Raw genomic sequence first — 18,570 nt, 5'->3', positions numbered from 1 at the left:
CCATTAACGAACACATTGGTCCAATTTAGAATTGCCAGTTACGTTAAAACATACATCTTTCAGTAGAAAACCAGAGTACCTGGAGAAAAACCTACATTACTTGGGGAGAAAAGGTGCTCTCGACAGACACCTGCCAGATGTGGGATTCAAACCTGGGACACTGGATCCATGAGGAAGCAGAGCTAACCACTGTGCCACCCTCTTGTGATGAACTTTAAAAATAATTTACTTCAATTTTAATTATTTTATACAATTTTGATAGCTTGTGGAGGTACAAGTTTATATTTAGCCAATAAAAGGCTGTAAAAACATGAGTGCTATGTTATTACGGTCTCTTCCTTGCCATATTTAATAAACATTCTCCACACCAAGGTTGGACTTTTCACTGGCAGACAGTCTTGGCTAGGTTTTTGCTGATCAGCATGAATGAAGCACAACAGTTAAAAGTTTAAAGTTTAAAAACCACCACAGATCTCTTTTTAAGCCAAAAGCAATGGAGAGATCTGTATCCACAAATGTTTCAGCAATTTCCAGACTACGTGACTTGCCAAAAGACATTGTGAAATACCACAGAAGTCACACGTACACTATTTGACACCCATACATTTAAGAATTTTGTGCTAGTAAAATAAATTTAAGTTGCTATTTAACAAAAATACAGTGAAATTTACAAATGACAGATGAACACGTTCATTTTAGTATAAGTTGTACATTTTAGAAGGCTTCTGAATTTAAGTAATTACATACACAGTAAATAATTCCTGGAACTTGCATGTTCTCTCCATGTCAGTGTGGATTTTCCACTGGGTACCTCACCTTACCTTCCACATGGAAAGACATGCAGGTTAGGATAATACACCCACTATGAGTGTATCCTGTCCTCTGTCTACAATCTTCAACCAAATGCTGCCAGAAATGGCTCTGGCTACCCATGACCATGGATGGGGTATGTGAGTTAGAAAATTAAGGAATATATTTATTTTTCAAAAGCCAACAAATAAGTCAATCAACGTTGGAATATTAGATATTCACTGTACTACTTACTGCCAAGAATTCAGTGGCAGAGTAATACTTATCCCACTAAACAGAATTACTTTCTTTTTAAAACAAATACTTGTCCATACAACCAAAGAATGATAAAAAATAACATGACTGATTGAGATGTTTTTTGAATGAAAAAAAAAATCATGCAATATTTACAGACTCTGATAAAAATCAAATTTCATCATATTTTTTCAGCATGTATTACAGCACTCCTAATCACACTCTTTGTAATATCATCAAGGGTAACTGCAAAAAGAAAAAATGCAGAGAACACAGCCATCTACCTGTTTATTTTTAACTCTGCAAGAAGCCACAGCCTATTTCACTTCATAGTGCTCATCTTTTAGCAATAAAGAAAACATAAAATAACATCCTCTAAGCTGTACAGTCTAATTCAATGTCATAGGGGGCCATAGCCTATCTCAGCTATACTAAACAGGGCCTGTTCACACACACACATCCACACTCAAATTCAAAGCCAAACTGCTGTGTCATTTTTAATTCATTTGTTCATTTTTCAAATCCACTTTATGAAGAAAAGGATTGCAATGGTCCAAGCCTAACCTGAGAGAATTTGGCTCATTCAAACATCCACACTCACTCATAATGAGCTGCTGCAATTTAGACTTACTTGCATATTCTTCATGTGGTATAAAACCAGGAAAAAATTCAAGTACAGTGAGCACATGCAAGCTTCACACAGACTGTACCCAAGACCAGCTTGAACCCAGGCCTATTGGAGCAGTGAGATAGCATTACTAACTTCTGTACCCCCCACAACATCAGGATTATGTGCCAGCTAAATAAATAAATGCAAATGTAATGTCTTCAATGTATGTTCTCATCTCCGCAGGGACATCTCATAATTATCTTTTCCACTTCTACACTGCCTTGTGTTGGAACACAGTGCTATAAAAATTGAATACAGTTATATACTGCAGAAAGACTTGATTCTCTGTGGAATATATTTGTTATCAAGCCAACAATGATTCATATTCTTTAATTGCGAGCTTTTGCTTTCACAAACATTTCTTCAAAAAGTACTTGAACTGAAAATACTAAACACAGCATAACAGAGTATTATTATCATATAAACAACATTTCACAGGCAAGATATTAAACAACTGTGACTGGACAAGGCAGAACTTTAAATCTGCAGTCTTTCTCCAAATAATAAAACTATTCTTTGTTTTCAGCTAATTTTCTTTCAAACTATTTTGTTGTCATGTTCATAGCCTATTTTGTTTGTCCCCTCCATTCTTACACTGTTGCATTATTTTTGCTTTGAGACTGACTTTAAAACTGTTATTAACTGAAGAGTAGGATGAATGATATTAAATAAGTGTTGTTCTTGGTAAAATTAAATTCTTTCAAAGATAACTGTGCAGTTTTCCGAGCATTATTCATAGATTCGTCTAGGGGCTATTTATTGTTAGACATTGTTTCACATTGTAGCCAAAAACAGAAAGCTGATCACTCTTCTCCTTTAAATTTATTATATAGAAAAAATAAGCTGGTAACATCCCTAAAGAAGTGCTTTTTCAAAGGCAGATTATTCCCCCCAACCCCCACAGTACCACCAGCAAATAACTGTTGCAAGAATCCACGCATTCCATGTCCTCTCACCATGGCGGAGGGCTATATAATACAGCTTCTGAGTTCATACTTCCTGTTGTGCTTCTTTTCTAAAGCTTAAAGCTCTTTTGAAAGAGTGAGTTTGCCTTCCACCCACCACCCCCATCCCATCACCAGCTGCACATACATTGGCCATAATGTCTCACCAAGCCAGACTGTGACACCGTTGCCCAGATGGACATAATGCAGAGGTATTTTTAAGCTTTGGTCTCTTTAAACAGTTTCAAAGAAATCAAGTAAAAATGCAGGAAAATCAGGCTTAAAGAGTACATACATCTTGCAAGTAACTGAACCTATTCCTTTAAAAAAAATAGTGAACCACTTGCTATTTGACTAATTTGTTTTTTCCTTTTTTAAATTCTACATGTGCCAAGTGCACAGATAAATATCGCAATAATGATAGAAGCAGTCGTCCCACAGGATCACTCTAGATGAAAAGGCAGTTGACTGAGATTCTGTCAAATCGCTTAACATTGAATTTTAAAGTATTTTTGCATAAATAATAACTCATCTAAATAAAGAACTAGTACATTTTTTTTATTGACTAAGGAAAACGTAGTGCTTCCAGATTAAAATCACCATTAAATGTGTCCATGGGGTCAATTGACCGATGTGACAGTCAGAATGGGACCAGTTAGTAAGAGCAATATAAAGAATGTAATGTAAGTTATTCTGTGGTATGAATTCTTTTTACTGTATAAACAATTTAGGTCCCTGTGAATGATTGACATCCTGTTCAGTACTCTTGCACCTGTGGTGGTGCTAGGATAGGATCCAGCCCATCACAACTTAGGAATTGGGTTTATAAGGTTTGAGAGTGGTATTGGTATGGTATATCGTTTACATTTTGTTATTATATCTACCTTGTGTCTACTGCTGTTCCCAAAAAAAAAAACACCATTGTTTATAAATGTTGCTTTTATGCAGATTAGTAAACACATTTTAGTGAGATTTCTTGGCCAATACCAAGTCTCATTTTCATCTATTTATAAACAAGATGGTGCCACTCTTTCACCACAGATCTCTGTACACACATGCTAAAACATTCACACTAAAATATCTTATACAAGATTCTAAGAAAATTTAGCAACACTATTTTTGATAGCAATTAAACAAATTAATTTTTAACATACTTTAATAATAGGATTACTCAAAATATAGCCACTTCAAAAAGTAAGCACATCCCATTAAATTTTAATTTTTATCATGTCAAGATATGATCTTCATATAGACAATATCTGTAGATGAAGATTATATAACAAAACAACATGTAAATTTTGTATGTAGAAAACATAAGTACACCACTACATTTATCACTACCTCAAATACCTAAAATTAGAATAGGGTGCACAAGATCAAAAAGCATTATTCTAGAGGATCTTGGAGGAACTTGTCTTAGTTAAACCTCAGATATTTAGCTAGGTTTGCTCTGTGTTGTTGAAGTGTGTGTTATCATCATGGTTATATCTAAAGAACCTGTGTGAGGCTTTTGGAAGGAAGGCCATATAGATGCCTATGAGACTGATGATGAATGTAAAAAACAAAAACAAGAAATTAACCATTCCACTGGCCGGAAGATCACCTGCAAGTGGAGAACATTTCAAACAACTGCCAACTTGTACCGGCCTGGTCACCCTAGCAAGTTTGGCCTGAATACAGAATGCAAGATGCTGGAAGAAGTCTCTGATTTTTTTACAGGACCTACAAATAGCTCTTGTCAATGTTGATGTAAAACTGCATGAGTCTACTATTAGAAATAAGCTGCACAAATTAGATCTAAATGGAAGGTGTGACAAGAGGAAACATGCACTGCCCAGAAAGAACATCAGGGCAAGCTTAAAGTTTGCCAATGGACACCTAGGTAAAGGCCGTGATTTCTGGAACAATGTGTTCTGAACAGATCAGGCAAAGATGAAGTTACTTGAGCACAGTACCAGAAGAAATGTTTGGAGAAAACCAAAGAGAGTTTTTGACCAGAAGTACCTGATACCAGATGTAAAGCATGGTGGTGGAAATATTATGGGTTGGAGCTGCTTTGCTGCATCACGTTATGGAAAGCACACCATCATAGAATCCACTTTGAATTATTCATTGAAGTTGAAATGAAACTGGACCTTGCAATATGACAATCCTCCTAAAAGACCCTGTGGCGGGATTTGAAATGGGCTGTGCACTCAAGACATCCTTCAAACATTGCACAGGTGAAATAATTCTTTATGGACAAGTAGCAAAAGCTTTTTCACAGTTGACGTCAGAGACTGGTAGACAGTTATAGGAAACGCCTACTTGAGTAGCAATATCAGGTATTACAGGCCAGACAGAAATGACATATTTGTTAATTTTCCACTAAATAAATAATTTTTTTATATTTTCAAATAACATCTCCTTTTGTTTAAATGAAGATCAATCTTGATATGTCCAATTATGATAAAAATGAAAAAAACATTTCATGAGGTGCACTTACTTTTTCATTATATTTACTATAATCCCTCTCATGTTTCCCATTCATACCAGTCTAAATCCTGCACTTGCAGCCACTTCTTCAACTCAATTTATCATCACTCCCAAATTTGTTCTCTCATATACCATCCTTGAGAGCTCCAAGCAGGCTAAAATCTGAGTGTTGTGGATTGCTTTCTGTGTTCAAAATGTGCATCACTATAAGTATTATAATATTATAAGTAAACATGTTGTTAGAAACGGACAGATCCACATTTTAAATTAACCAGGGAAAAGGTTCCAAATGGTTCCTGTTATTTCTGATTGAAGTATAGAATTTATTTTTGGAAATCCATGTATTTGTTAAACCGCAAAAGAATTTTCTGTAGCAAATTAAATACTGTAACACATAACAGCCTCTATTATCACAGTGGTTTTACATCCTTATTTTTAACAAACAGCATAATAAGGTGCTTTCCGGCGACTGACAAATAACTCTTCCATGTAATATTTAATCTGTGTCAGTAACATATTCTCAGACCTACTTTATCTAATTCAGGGTTGCAGAGAGCCAGAGTCAACACTATGCACAAGGCAGGACACACACGGGACTATTTGGAATCACCAATTAGCACCTTAGCTGAAAGTCTTTGGAGATTTAGGAGGAAAAGAAAGTATTTAGACAAAACACAGCCACTATGAAAACATGAAAATTCCACACAAAAAGTGACTGGGATCGGGATTTGCACCATATTATCATGGTGCTGAAATAGAGGCTAAATTCAATACCAGAGACTCAGATCCAGCGTGAGCAAAATAGATTCCAGATGATGATTTAGACTCCTAGAAGAGTGGACCAGCTCAGACACGAAGGGAAAACTGGAGTTTCGCAGTCCTGTCTACACTTGCATTACACATATGGAGAAGGATTAAAGACTGTCTTTGTCAGAATTTCTTGTGAAGATTGCTTTGCAAGTATGTGGTTTCAGGGCCGCTTAGTATTTGTAAAGTAAAATCTGTGTCTGTATTTCTCCTTTAAAGTTAAAGTTTGTATCAATGTAGACAGTAGACTCCACAAAAGGAAACAAGGAGACAGCTGCAGCCTTTACAGCATGCAGTGAAATACTTGAGGATGGTATTTCTACTGCTCCTTCATACTCCATCTGAATGTAAACTCTGTCATGATCCTTGAAAAATTATTTACAATCAGGATTTTAGTTGGCAACACTAAATCCAAAGTTGCAGATTCCGATTATAATTTAGTGGTGCCCTCTTGCCAGGTTAATAAGAACTCATCTGCTCACAGTGGACGATATATACCACAGAAAGACTGTGCATGATCCATAGAAACAATTACCTGGGCCAAAAACTTGAACCTAGGATCCCTAAAGATGAGACGTATTACTTTTAAAAACTCTTCAGCCGCTCAGCCTATCATGAGTATTAGTATGAATATTTTCACAAACAACAAACACAGTAATAACTCAAATTAAAAGTGAAATTTAGGGTGAAATGTGTCTTAACTGTTAATGAACTGTATTGCAAGTCATTATTGTTTAGAAGTTTAAAGACAAGTTCAGCATGAAATCATGGATAACTTAACCTGTAAAAATAAATATTTTTGTAATATAAACTGTGCTATCAGCATTATTAAATGCTTTAAATGACGTTCACCATGAAATAAACAATATACATGACTATACTTGTGAGCACGGGTCCGAACACCATCAGACAAACATCACTTCTTTATAAAACACACATTTATTCTCAGAATAAAGTCCCCCAATACACAGTGCTCCCAGCACCAATCACCCTCCACATGGGCCTTTCTTTCACTGTCCATGGGCCGCCTTTCCTCTCCTCACGGGAGCCTTGTCCTGCTCCTGCTACCAACTCTAGCTCCTCTACTGTAGGAAGGCGGCCCCTTTTATTTCCACCCGGATTTGCCCTAGGTGCTTGATGACGTTCTTCCGGCAGCACTTCCTGGTGTGGCGGAAGTGCTGCCCTTGCCCCCGGAAGCATTCGGGGCTTCCCTGGAAGGTCCTTCCTCCACCTTTGCAGGTGTGGCGGAAGTGTCGCTCTCCCAGGCTCCATGTCGCTTGGGGCGCCCCCTGCCGGTTACCATGATCCCCAGTGGGTTTGAGCCTCCTTGCTCCATCCCCGTGGTCCCCTCATTATCCAGGGCGGCTGCCCCCTTGTGGGCCGGGGGATGTATAGATCACCTCCCGATCCTGCCAGGCGTCCCAGCTGGATCTAACCCCCAGCCTCCTGTGACACGCTGTATCTTTTGTTTACATAACCAGCAGACCTAGAAAAGGCTCTCTAAATAAGAACAAATTACCTGATATGAAAAAAATAAAATATGGCATATTAAGAAAATGGCATTTCCTAAATGAGTTTAGCTGTAAAATACTGAATGTCAATGTGTGCAAAAAAAACATTTACTGTATATATATATGGTATATCTATAGATAGATAGATAGATAGATAGATAGATAGATAGATAGATAGATAGATAGATAGATAGATAATTTTGTCACACATGTACGATTGGGAGGAAGCTGAGTGGACCAAGAGGAGGTAATATCTATTTTTTAATAGGTGACATATTTGAGCAAGATGTATCCGATAGCCAACTTCACTATAGCACTTTCACCTCTGGCTGTGAGTTTTATTGCATCATACCTTTGGAAAATGCAGTACCAACAATATTGTAACTTTAAGAATAACTCTGTCAAGAGGGCTCCCCTGCTATGAAAATAATTTACTTTCATTTTTGATTGTCACAACATAACTTACTTATTTTCATCTTTACATATTGGTGCATATCACAGCAATGGCTATACAAAGTGCAACAGAACACAATAACCCAGATTGCTAAACTGAATCTAGTTACCTGCTGATTAACCAAATAGTGTTCTGGGATTAAGAAGATCATAACATAACAGCATTATTTTCATTTTATGTTACTTATATTGCTTTCAGCAGTTAAAGAATATTTCATATAATCATGAAGAAATTTATAAAACATGTGATAAGTGATGTTTTGTCATCAAAATGTTCTAATGCAGTAAATAAACTATACAGGGAAACTTGGATAAAGTGCATTTTTAATTACCTGCCAAAGTTAATCCATATCAGGAAGTGAAGTCATCTGTATATGCTTGACATTTATTGATTATAATAAACTGTTTAAAGATTATTTAAAGAAGGAACAATAACCAGACATAATTGAGCTACAAAATGGCCAATAACAGTAAATTAGTATTGCAAATTATTAATTGTGCAGGTGCTTACACAGATGACTTAATTTGAATGTAGCGCTGTATATTTGTAAGATGTTGTGCTATATATCTGAATAATATTAATTTATTCATTGCACAAATATCTTAAAATCAACAGTTTATGAAGAGAAGTAAACAAAAGAAGATGATTCTGCTTGACCTGGGTAAAAGCAGATTCTGAGTCTGCTTGTATGGTATCAAATGCTATGATACCACTTGGTTAATGGTGGAAAACAAGGTTTTTTTTTCCAATTGTTAGTATTTTTAAGTGATAATTTTTTTCAGGAACCACCTATGTTAAATTTCCAGTACAGAAGTACAGATGACAGCATGGAACCAGCAATGAACTGAGTCAATTTTGACATCCACTATTAGGTCTAGAGGTCTACCACAATGTAGTTGCCACACCAGAACGTGATAAAGCATGTACAGTATGTAAGCATTTCACTGCAAATCTGTACAAGTTAGTGAGAAGTTGAGGTAACATAATATAATATATTACTTTCTTAAGGCATCTCAAAAAGTGAAGGCACTAAGCCTTGTCATCCACTATACCTTAACATGTGTGTTGCTGAAGGACCTTAAGAGATCCTCAGTGATGTGGACTACAAACAAACAATTGAAGCTACAAATATTTTCCACAGCTACCCCAAAAATTTCAACAGGCACTTACCCCTCCAAGCTTTCTCAAATCTGCCATAAGCTGCTTTGCTTTGCTGATGCAGAGATAAATATTGCTGTAATTTCACCAAGTAGTTGGAAGTTTAATATCCTACCTGCTTTGCATGTGGAATATGGGAGTTGATATTTGATATGTTATATACCATGGCCACCTGCTCAAACTACATCATGACGACAGTGGTGAGAGCCATAGGCCAGTTATCATTCAGACATGAGATTGTAAATATCAGTGAAACAATAGTTGATGTCTTAAAGCAGGTCAGGACTGAAGTGCGAGCCAGGGTTATGTTGAAGATGTTGTAGAGAAGGTTTTTCAAATGATTAGCACACATTCTCCCCTCTCATCAAGGATCTCATCACTTTATCTGTGTACTGTGTTAGAACCTCGAGCTGTGGATCTAACGCATGTTTGTATGTTGCTGGATTCAAAACAAACACAAAATGTGTTAACATGATCTGACAAGGTTATTGCATTGATCGCTCTGCTCTCATACACAGCAATTACCTGGATGCCTTGTTACATGCATCATGTTTATGGAATGTTAATAAAACAGTTTTTGTACCTGTATTTTGTAGTTACAGTTTGCAGTTATAATGCAGGCTTTGAGGTCACTCCAGACTGAACTAAAATAAATAACTTGTTAAAGCTGAGGCAATATTCTATATGTATTACAGCCTCCAACATATGAAACACTCATGTTTTTGTGGCCTATTGGGTAAGGTAACAAGTCTTAATTTCTGCTCAATGTTACTCAAGCCAAAGCATTGTTGGCTTAATTCATGTCCCTGACCAAGAAGTTTAACCTGTTTGTGCTATAACTTTAACAACAAGTCAGTCAGTATAGTTAAATACAGAAGAAAACAGGGGAGGTATATTGCATTGAGTAAATAGGAATGTACAAGACAATGTTGGAATAGTACAGCACAATTTATACATTTGACAAGAATACAAAAAGTAAAAACAATGCTTCCAAATGAATTAATTCACTTAGTAATTCTGCTTCAAAGAAACATGTCCTTCACTGCTACTAACTGAAAATGCCATTGCATCTCTATCTTTACAGTCTATGAATATAAAAAATAACTAATATCTCCCTTCTTTTTCCGGAATAACTGTCGTCACCACAGTGTTATGGTATATGCTTTAACTGTCAAAAGTGGGCTCTTGCATCTGCCCTAGTCTGTCTTTGAGCATTCCTTCTGCTTCTTGTCTCTCCTATCTTAGTCTCACAGTACAACAGTTATGGTACAGTAATAACAGGAAACATTAAGTTTGGAAGTCTGAATTGTGTTTTACTCAAACACTGCATGTTATTACCTTTGCAACAGCCCATCTAGAGCTGCCACCTTTGCTTAGTGCTTTTTGTGTCTTTTCCTAGATTTTCTTTTGACTTTTTGAATTTTTTGAAACAGAACCTGCTCAAATAACAAAATATTCCTGTAATTCAGTTAGCTACTTTTTAAGCTTATTTTTTCCACTCCTTAAACCAGTGTTTCACAAACTCAGTCCTGGGGGCACACTGTGGTTGCAGGTTTTTGTTCCAACCAGCTTCTGTTTTTAATTGGACTCCTGGGCTAATTAAGTGAACTTTATTTCCCAAGTTCATATGAAACACGAACACATCATTTGAAGGAAATGAAAATTATCAACCTACAGAGGGCTGAACTCAAAGACATCCATCCATCCATCCATCCTTTTCCGCTTATCTGAGGTCGGGTGATGCCCAGATTTCCCTCTCCCCGGCCACTTCTTCTAGCTCTTCTGGAGGTATCCCGAGGTGTTTCCTGGCCAGCTGAGAGACATAGTCCCTCCAGCTTGTCCTGGGTCTTCCCCGGGGCCTCCTCCCGGTTAGACGTGCCAAGAACACCTCACCAAGGAGGTGTCCAGGAGGTATTTTGATCAGATGCCCGACCCACCTCATCTGACTCCTCTCGATGCAGAGGAGCAGCGGCTCTACTCTGAAACTCATTTCAGCCGCTTGTATTTGTGATCTCATTCTTTCAGTCACTACCCATAGCTCATGACCATAGGTGAGGGTAGGAACGTAGATCGACTGGTAAATTGAGAGCTTTGCCTTACGGCTCAGCTCCTTTTTCACCATGACAGACCTATGCAGAGCCCGCATCACTGCAGACACCGCACCAATCCGCCTGTCGATTTCACGCTCCATTCTTCCCTCACTCATGAACAAGACCCCGAGATACTTGAACTACTCCACTTGGGGCAGGATCTCGCTCTCAACCCTGAGATGGCACTCCACCCTTTTCCGACTGAGGACCATGGTTTCGGATTTGGAGGTGTGGATTCCCATCCCAGCCGCTTCACACTCAGCTGCGAACCGATCCAGAGAGAGCTGAAGATCACGGCCTGATGAAGAAAAGAGGACAACATCATCTGTAAAAATGATGTGGCAGGCTAGTTCATTTTGCCAAAATTTCATTGCAACAACTCAGAATTGTACTCAGTAGTTTTTATGGCCCCCACAATGAGACAACGGATGGTGACCTGCGGGATCTCTTCCCAGATCTGGACCAGGATATCACTGAGCTCCTGGGCAGCCTGAGGTGCAACCTGGTGGCGTCAGATGGACCGAAACAATGTCCCAGAGGTGTTCCATTGGATTAAGGTCAGACAAGTGTGGGGGCCAGTCAGTGGTATCAATTCCTTAATCCTCCAGGAACTGTCTGCATACTCTCAGCACATGAAGCCGGGCATTGTCATGCACCAGGAAGAACCCAGGACCCACTGCACCAGCATAGGGTCTGAAAATGGGTCCAAGGATTTCATCCAGACACCTAATGGAAGTCAAGGTGCTGCTGTCTAGCCTGTAGAGATCTGTGCATCCCTCCATGAATATGCCTCCCCAGAACATCACTGACCAACCACCAACCCGGTCATGCTGAACAATTTTACAGACAGCATAACGTTCTCCACGGCTTCTCCAGAGTCTTTCACGTCTGTCACGTGCTCAGGGTGAAACTGCTCTCATCTGTAGAAAGCACAGGGCGCCAGTGGTGGACCTGCCAATTCTGGTTTTCTATGGCAAATGCCAATCGAGCTCCATGGTGTCGGGCAGTGAGCACAGGGCCCATTAGAGGACGTCTGGCCCTAAGGCCACCCTCATGAAGTCTGTTTCTGATTGTTTGGCCAGAGACATTCACACCAGTGGCCTGCTGCAGGTCATTTTGTAGGGCTCTGGCAGTGCTCATCCTGTTCCTCCTTACCAAAGGAACAGATACCGGTCCTGCTGATAGGTTAATGACCTTCTACGGCCCTGTCCAGCTCTCCTAGAGTAACTGCCTGCCTCCTGGAATCTCCTCCATGCCCTTGAGACTGTGCTGGGAGACGCAGCAAACCTTCTGGCAATGGCAAATATTGACATGTCATCCTGGAGAAGTTGGACCACCTGTGCAACCTCTGTAGGGTACAGGTATCTCCTCATGCTACCAGTAGTGACACCAACCGTAGACAAATGCAAAACTAGTGAAAAATCAATCAGAAAAGATGAGGAGGGAAAAATGTCAGTGGCCTCCACCTGTTAAACCATTCCTGTTATGGTGGCCGTCTCATTGTTGCCCGTCTAGTGCACCTGTTATTAATTTTATTAACACCAAAGCAGCTGAAACTAATCAATAACCCCTCTGCTACTTAACTGACCAGATCAATAGCCCAGACGTATATTCTGATTAAAGAGTGTTCCTTTAATTTTTTTTTATAGTATACTTGGATTCAAGAAAAAGCTGACCTGTGGAGAGCATTGACTAATTCTGTTATATTGGTGTCAGGAGTGGGGCTGACTCTTGCAATCGACAGTGAGTTTAAGGCAGTGTTTCCCAACCTCGGTCCTGGGGGCACACTGTAGCTGCAGGTTTTTGTTCCAACCAGATTCCTACTCAGTGACAACACCTGATCACACTGATCTCATTTAATTAGCTGATATTATTTTTCTTTTATTCTACATTCAGAAAAACACAGCAGCATGATTTTTACATTTACAAGACATTTAGAAATATTTCTGCTTTTGCTATAGAGTTAAATGCTGATGTTGATTTCATTATATTTTGCCCTTTCTCTGTGAAGTTTTTCCCCTTCGTTGTATCTTATTAATGACAATTAAAAATGAGCAAAGCAGACACGCTGGTAAACACCACTTAATAATCAAAGGCTGAAACTACTTTAGCATCCCACTAATTAGTAAATAATGGATTAATTAAACAATTAGAACACCTAGAAAATTAGAATAAAAATCAAGATGAAAATATTGTTAAAAAGAAAAAAGTACATTATTCCCATATAACTGCTTGGTACATTTATACATATATAAATCTATACTAATAAAAGGCAAAGCCCTCACTGACTCACTCACTCACTCACTCACTGACTGACTCACTGACTCATCACTAATTCTCCAACTTCCAGTGTAGGTAGAAGGCTGAAATTTTGCAAGCTCATTCCTTACAGCTTACTTACAAAAGTTGGGCAGGTTTCATTTCGAAATTCTACACGTAATGGTCATAACTGGAACCTATTTTTTCGTCCATATACTATAATAGACTTCAGCTCGATGCCCGTGGGAGGCGTAACTTAGGCGTAATTTAGTGCCTGCCCATATAAGGCCGTCCGTCTGCGGCAATCCAATAGAAACACTGCCGTTAAATATTCACGGGTGAAGGACTGTGCTTATGCAGAGTAAGGTGAGATGGTCAGGGTGGTGTTTGGCACAAACTCAGCGATACTGCGAGAGAAACTTTTAAGTGCCGGGTCTTAGCTAACATTAAATACAGCCGTGGACATCGCACGAGATGGCACCAGCACAGCTGGGAACCTTCGATGCATGTACACCATGAAATGACGCAGTGCACAGACAAAAAGCAACAATTCCAAAGAGTGCTGAATAAAAATCGAATTACACAATTGAGAAGGCAGCAAAAAAATATGAAGCGTCTGATACATACAAGCATATTCATAAGTGCAGCTACTGCAGAAATAAAGCACACGGTGGATAAAGTCAATGTCCCGCTAAAGGAAGACAGTGTAAAAAAAAACCCGTGCATGCAGTGTGTCACGTCTCACATAAAGAGGAAGATGAGCTCTTTATTGATGCAATAAGAAACGAATCGATGAATGAAACCTGTTATCTTTACAACGATTGACAAACATGGAATGTAACTTGAACACAACACATCCTACAAATACGAACCTGATTGAAAGAAATAATGATAATCAAATCCTTTATGACAAAAACACTCATAACAATCACAAAACAATTACTGTATATTGACAATCATGTTACGTTATTTTTAAAATGTTCACTTTGTTTAAAATGTTCCCTTTTCTTTTTCATAACTTCTTTAACACACTACTTCTCCGCTGCGAAGCGCGGGTATATATATATGTATATATATACCCCGATCTACTGTACATACTCTCAAATAGACAAACCACACGCTGTGGCGCAATGGTAGAGGCTTTGCCTCTAGCGCCAACGACCGAGGTTTCATTCCCGAGAGAGGGTGCACTGAGTATGTACGCGCGCTTCCCGATTCATTTTACCTTCGCATCCCCTTGGTTTGAGACGTATGAAAAAATATGCGGTTAACACAGACAGACACATCACCAATTGAGGCTTTATGAATAATAGATACTTTATTCGCCATCAACGATTGTTTTGGTAAAGCCATACTCAGTGTATTCATTAGATGAACGGTAAAAAAGTAAGAGCGAGGGGAGGGTGACTTATTGAGGCACGCAGGCGAAACCACAATACCACGCGGGCTCGAGGCATCGGTGCGCGTCAAATAGATCTGAATTGCGCGATCACATTCGAAAAATATTTCTTTTCAAGTTCTATTTAGTCAACACAAATATCTTTGGTTGGAATGTAAGACAAATTTACTCATTACATTTGTATGGTGAAGAAAGATTTATGCAATGATGCCTATATTTAACTTACATTCCTACCAAAGATATTTCTGTCAACTAAATAAAAATTCCTTCTATTTAAAATTTAAATAGAACTTGAACACATACAATAGTTCATAACATCCACGCAGACTTGCACGTAAGAGCGGGAGTCATCCGTTTTAACAAACAGCGTATTGCACTGATACGAAATAGCCTGCCCATTTAATTATTTAGGAATGGATACATAAATTAAGATTTTGTACAAATAATGTTTTTCATTTTTCATCCTTGATGGATTCTGGCACCCCTAGCAACAGTTGCTCGTACCCCAAAGAGTGTATATATATAAACTCAGCAAAAAAAGAAACGTCCCTTTTTCAGGACTGTGTATTTCAACAATAATGTTTTAAAAATCCAAATAACTTTACAGATCTTCATTGTAAAGGGTTTAAACAATGTTTTCCATGCATTTTCAATTAACCATAATCAATTAACATGCACCTGTGGAATGGTCGTTACGACCTTAACAGCTTACAGAAAGTAGGCATTTAAGGTCACAGTTCTAAAAACGCAGGACACTAAAGAGACTTGTCTACCGACTGTGAAAACCACCCAAAGAAAGATGCCCAGGGTCCCTGCTCATCTGCGTGAACGTGCATTAGGCATGCTGCAGGGAGGCATGAGGACTGCTGATGTGGCATGGGCAATAAATTGCCATGTCCGCGCTGTGAGACGCCTAAGACAGCGCTACAGGGAGACAGGAAGGACAGCTGATCATCCTCGCAGTGGAAGAGCCCGGATCTCAATCCCATTAAGCACGTCTGGGACCTGTTGGATCGCAGGGTGAGGGCTAGGGCCATTCCCCCCAGAAATGTCCAGGAACTTGCAGGTACCTTGGTGGAAGAGTGGGGTAACATCTCACAGCAAGAACTGACAAATCTGGTCCAGTCCATGAAGAGGAGATGCACTGCAGTACTTCAAGCAGCTGGTGGCCACACCAGATACTGACTGGTACTTTTGATTTTGAGCCTCCCTTCATTCAGGGACACATTGTGAAACATTTTTAGTTTATGTCTTATGGTGTTGACTCTTTTACTGTTCATACAAATATTTACACATTAAGTTTACTGAAAGTAAAAACAGTTGAAAGTCAGAGGACGTTTCTTTTTTTGCTGAGTATATATACACAGTTGGGCTTTTTTTCAAAATATTTCCTTTTCTTTTTCATTACTTCTTTAACACACTACTTCTCCGCTGCGAAGCGCGGGTATTTTGCTATATATATATATATACAGTGGTGTGAAAAACTATTTGCCCCCTTCCTGATTTCTTATTCTTTTGGATGTTTGTCACACAAAATGTTTCTGATCATCAAACACATTTAACCATTAGTCAAATATAACACAAGTAAACACAAAATGCAGTTTTTAAATGATGGTTTTTATTATTTAGGGAAAAAAAAATCCAAACCTACATGGCCCTGTGTGAAAAAGTAATTGCCCCCTGAACCTAATAACTGGTTGGGCCACCCTTAGCAGCAATAACTGCAATCAAGCGTTTGCGATAACTTGCATGAGTCTTTACAGCGCTCTGGAGGAATTTTGGCCCACTCATCTTTGCAGAATTGTTGTAATTCAGCTTTATTTGAGGGTTTTCTAGCATGAACCGCCTTTTTAAGGTCAAGCCATAGCATCTCAATTGGACTCAGGTCAGGACTTTGACTAGGCCACTCCAAAGTCTTCATTTTGTTTTTCTTCAGCCATTCAGAGGTGGATTTGCTGGTGTGTTTTGGGTCATTGTCCTGTTGCAGCACCCAAGGTCGCTTCAGCTTGAGTTGACGAACAGATGGCCGGACATTCTCCTTCAGGATTTTTTGGTAGACAGTAGAATTCATGGTTCCATCTATCACAGCAAGTCTTCCAGGTCCTGAAGCAGCAAAGCAACCCCAGACCATCACACTACCACCACCATATTTTACTGTTGGTATGATGTTCTTTTTCTGAAATTCTGTGTTCCTTTTACGCCAAATGTAATTGGACATTTGCCTTCCAAAAAGTTCAACTTTTGTCTCATCAGTCCACAAGGTATTTTCCCAAAAGTCTTGGCAATCATTGAGATGTTTCTTAGCAAAATTGAGACGAGCCCTAATGTGTTTTTTGCTTAACAGTGGTTTGCATCTTGGAAATCTGCCATGCAGGCCGTTTTTGCCCAGTCTCTTTCTTATGGTGGAGTCGTGAACACTGACCTTAATTGAGGCAAGTGAGGCCTGCAGTTCTTTAGACATTGTCCTGGGGTCTTTTGTGCTCTTGGGGTAATTTTGGTCGGCCGGCCACTCCTGGGAAGGTTCACCACTGTTCCATGTTTTTGCCATTTGTGGATAATGGCTCTCACTGTGGTTCGCTGGAGTCCCAAAGCTTTAGAAATGGCTTTATAACTTTTACCAGACTGATAGATCTCAATTACTTCTGTTCTCATTTGTTCCTGAATTTCTTTGGATCTTGGCATGATGTCTAGCTTTTGAGGTGCTTTTGGTCTACTTCTCTGTGTCAGGCAGCTCCTATTTAAGTGATTTCTTGATTGAAACAGGTGTGGCAGTAATCAGGCCTGGGGGTGGCTACGGAAATTGAACTCAGGTGTGATACACCACAGTTAGGTTATTTTTTAACAAGGGGGCAATTACTTTTTCACACAGGGCCATGTAGGTTTGGATATTTTTTCTCCCTAAATAATAAAAACCATCATTTAAAAACTGCCTTTTGTGTTTACTTGTGTTATATTTGACTAATGGTTAAATGTGTTTGATGATCAGAAACATTTTGTGTGACAAACATGCAAAAGAATAAGAAATCAGGAAGGGGGCAAATAGTTTTTCACACCACTGTATATATATATATACACTCACCTAAAGGATTATTAGGAACTTCATACTAATATGGTGTTTGACCCCCTTTCGCCTTCAGAACTGCCTTAATTCTACGTGGCATTGATTCAACAAGGTGCTGAAAGCATTCTTTAGAAATGTTGGCCCATATTGATAGGATAGCATCTTGTAGTTGATGGAGATTTGTGGGATGCACATCCAGGGCACGAAGCTCCCGTTCCACCACATCCCAAAGATGCTCTATTGGGTTGAGATCTGGTGACTGTGGGGGCCATTTTAGTACAGTGAACTCATTGTCATGTTCAAGAAACCAATTTGAAATGTACCGAGCTTTGTGACATGGTGCATTACCCTGCTGGAAGTTGCCATCAGAGGATGGGTACATGGTGGTCATGAAGGGATGGACATGGTCAGAAACAATGCTCAGGTAGCCTGTGGCATTTAAACGATGCCCAATTGGCACTAAGGGGCCTCAAGTGTACAAGAAAACATCCCCCACACCATTACACCACCACCACCAGCCTGCACAGTGGTAACAAGGCATGATGGATCCATGTTCTCATTCTGTTTACGCCAAATTCTGACTCTACTATTTGAATGTCTCAATAGAAATCGAGACTCATCAGACCAGGCAACATTTTTCCAGTCTTCAACTGTCCAATTTTGGTGAGCTCGTGCAAATTGTAGCCTCTTTTTCCTAT

General features: G+C 39.1%; 1 protein-coding gene across 1 annotated transcript in view; it reads right to left on the bottom strand.

The window, feature by feature from the left end:
- dennd2b (DENN domain containing 2B) overlaps positions 1 to 18,570 on the bottom strand; it is a 419,955-nt gene that overhangs the window by 300,959 nt on the left and 100,426 nt on the right. The gene's annotated exons all lie outside the window — the stretch shown is intronic.

The sequence above is a fragment of the Polypterus senegalus genome, chromosome 1, assembly GCF_016835505.1.
Source record: "Polypterus senegalus isolate Bchr_013 chromosome 1, ASM1683550v1, whole genome shotgun sequence".
NCBI classification, from domain to species: domain Eukaryota; kingdom Metazoa; phylum Chordata; class Cladistia; order Polypteriformes; family Polypteridae; genus Polypterus; species Polypterus senegalus.
Note: the sequence above shows the minus strand (reverse complement) of the source record. Positions and strands in the feature narration are given on the sequence as shown.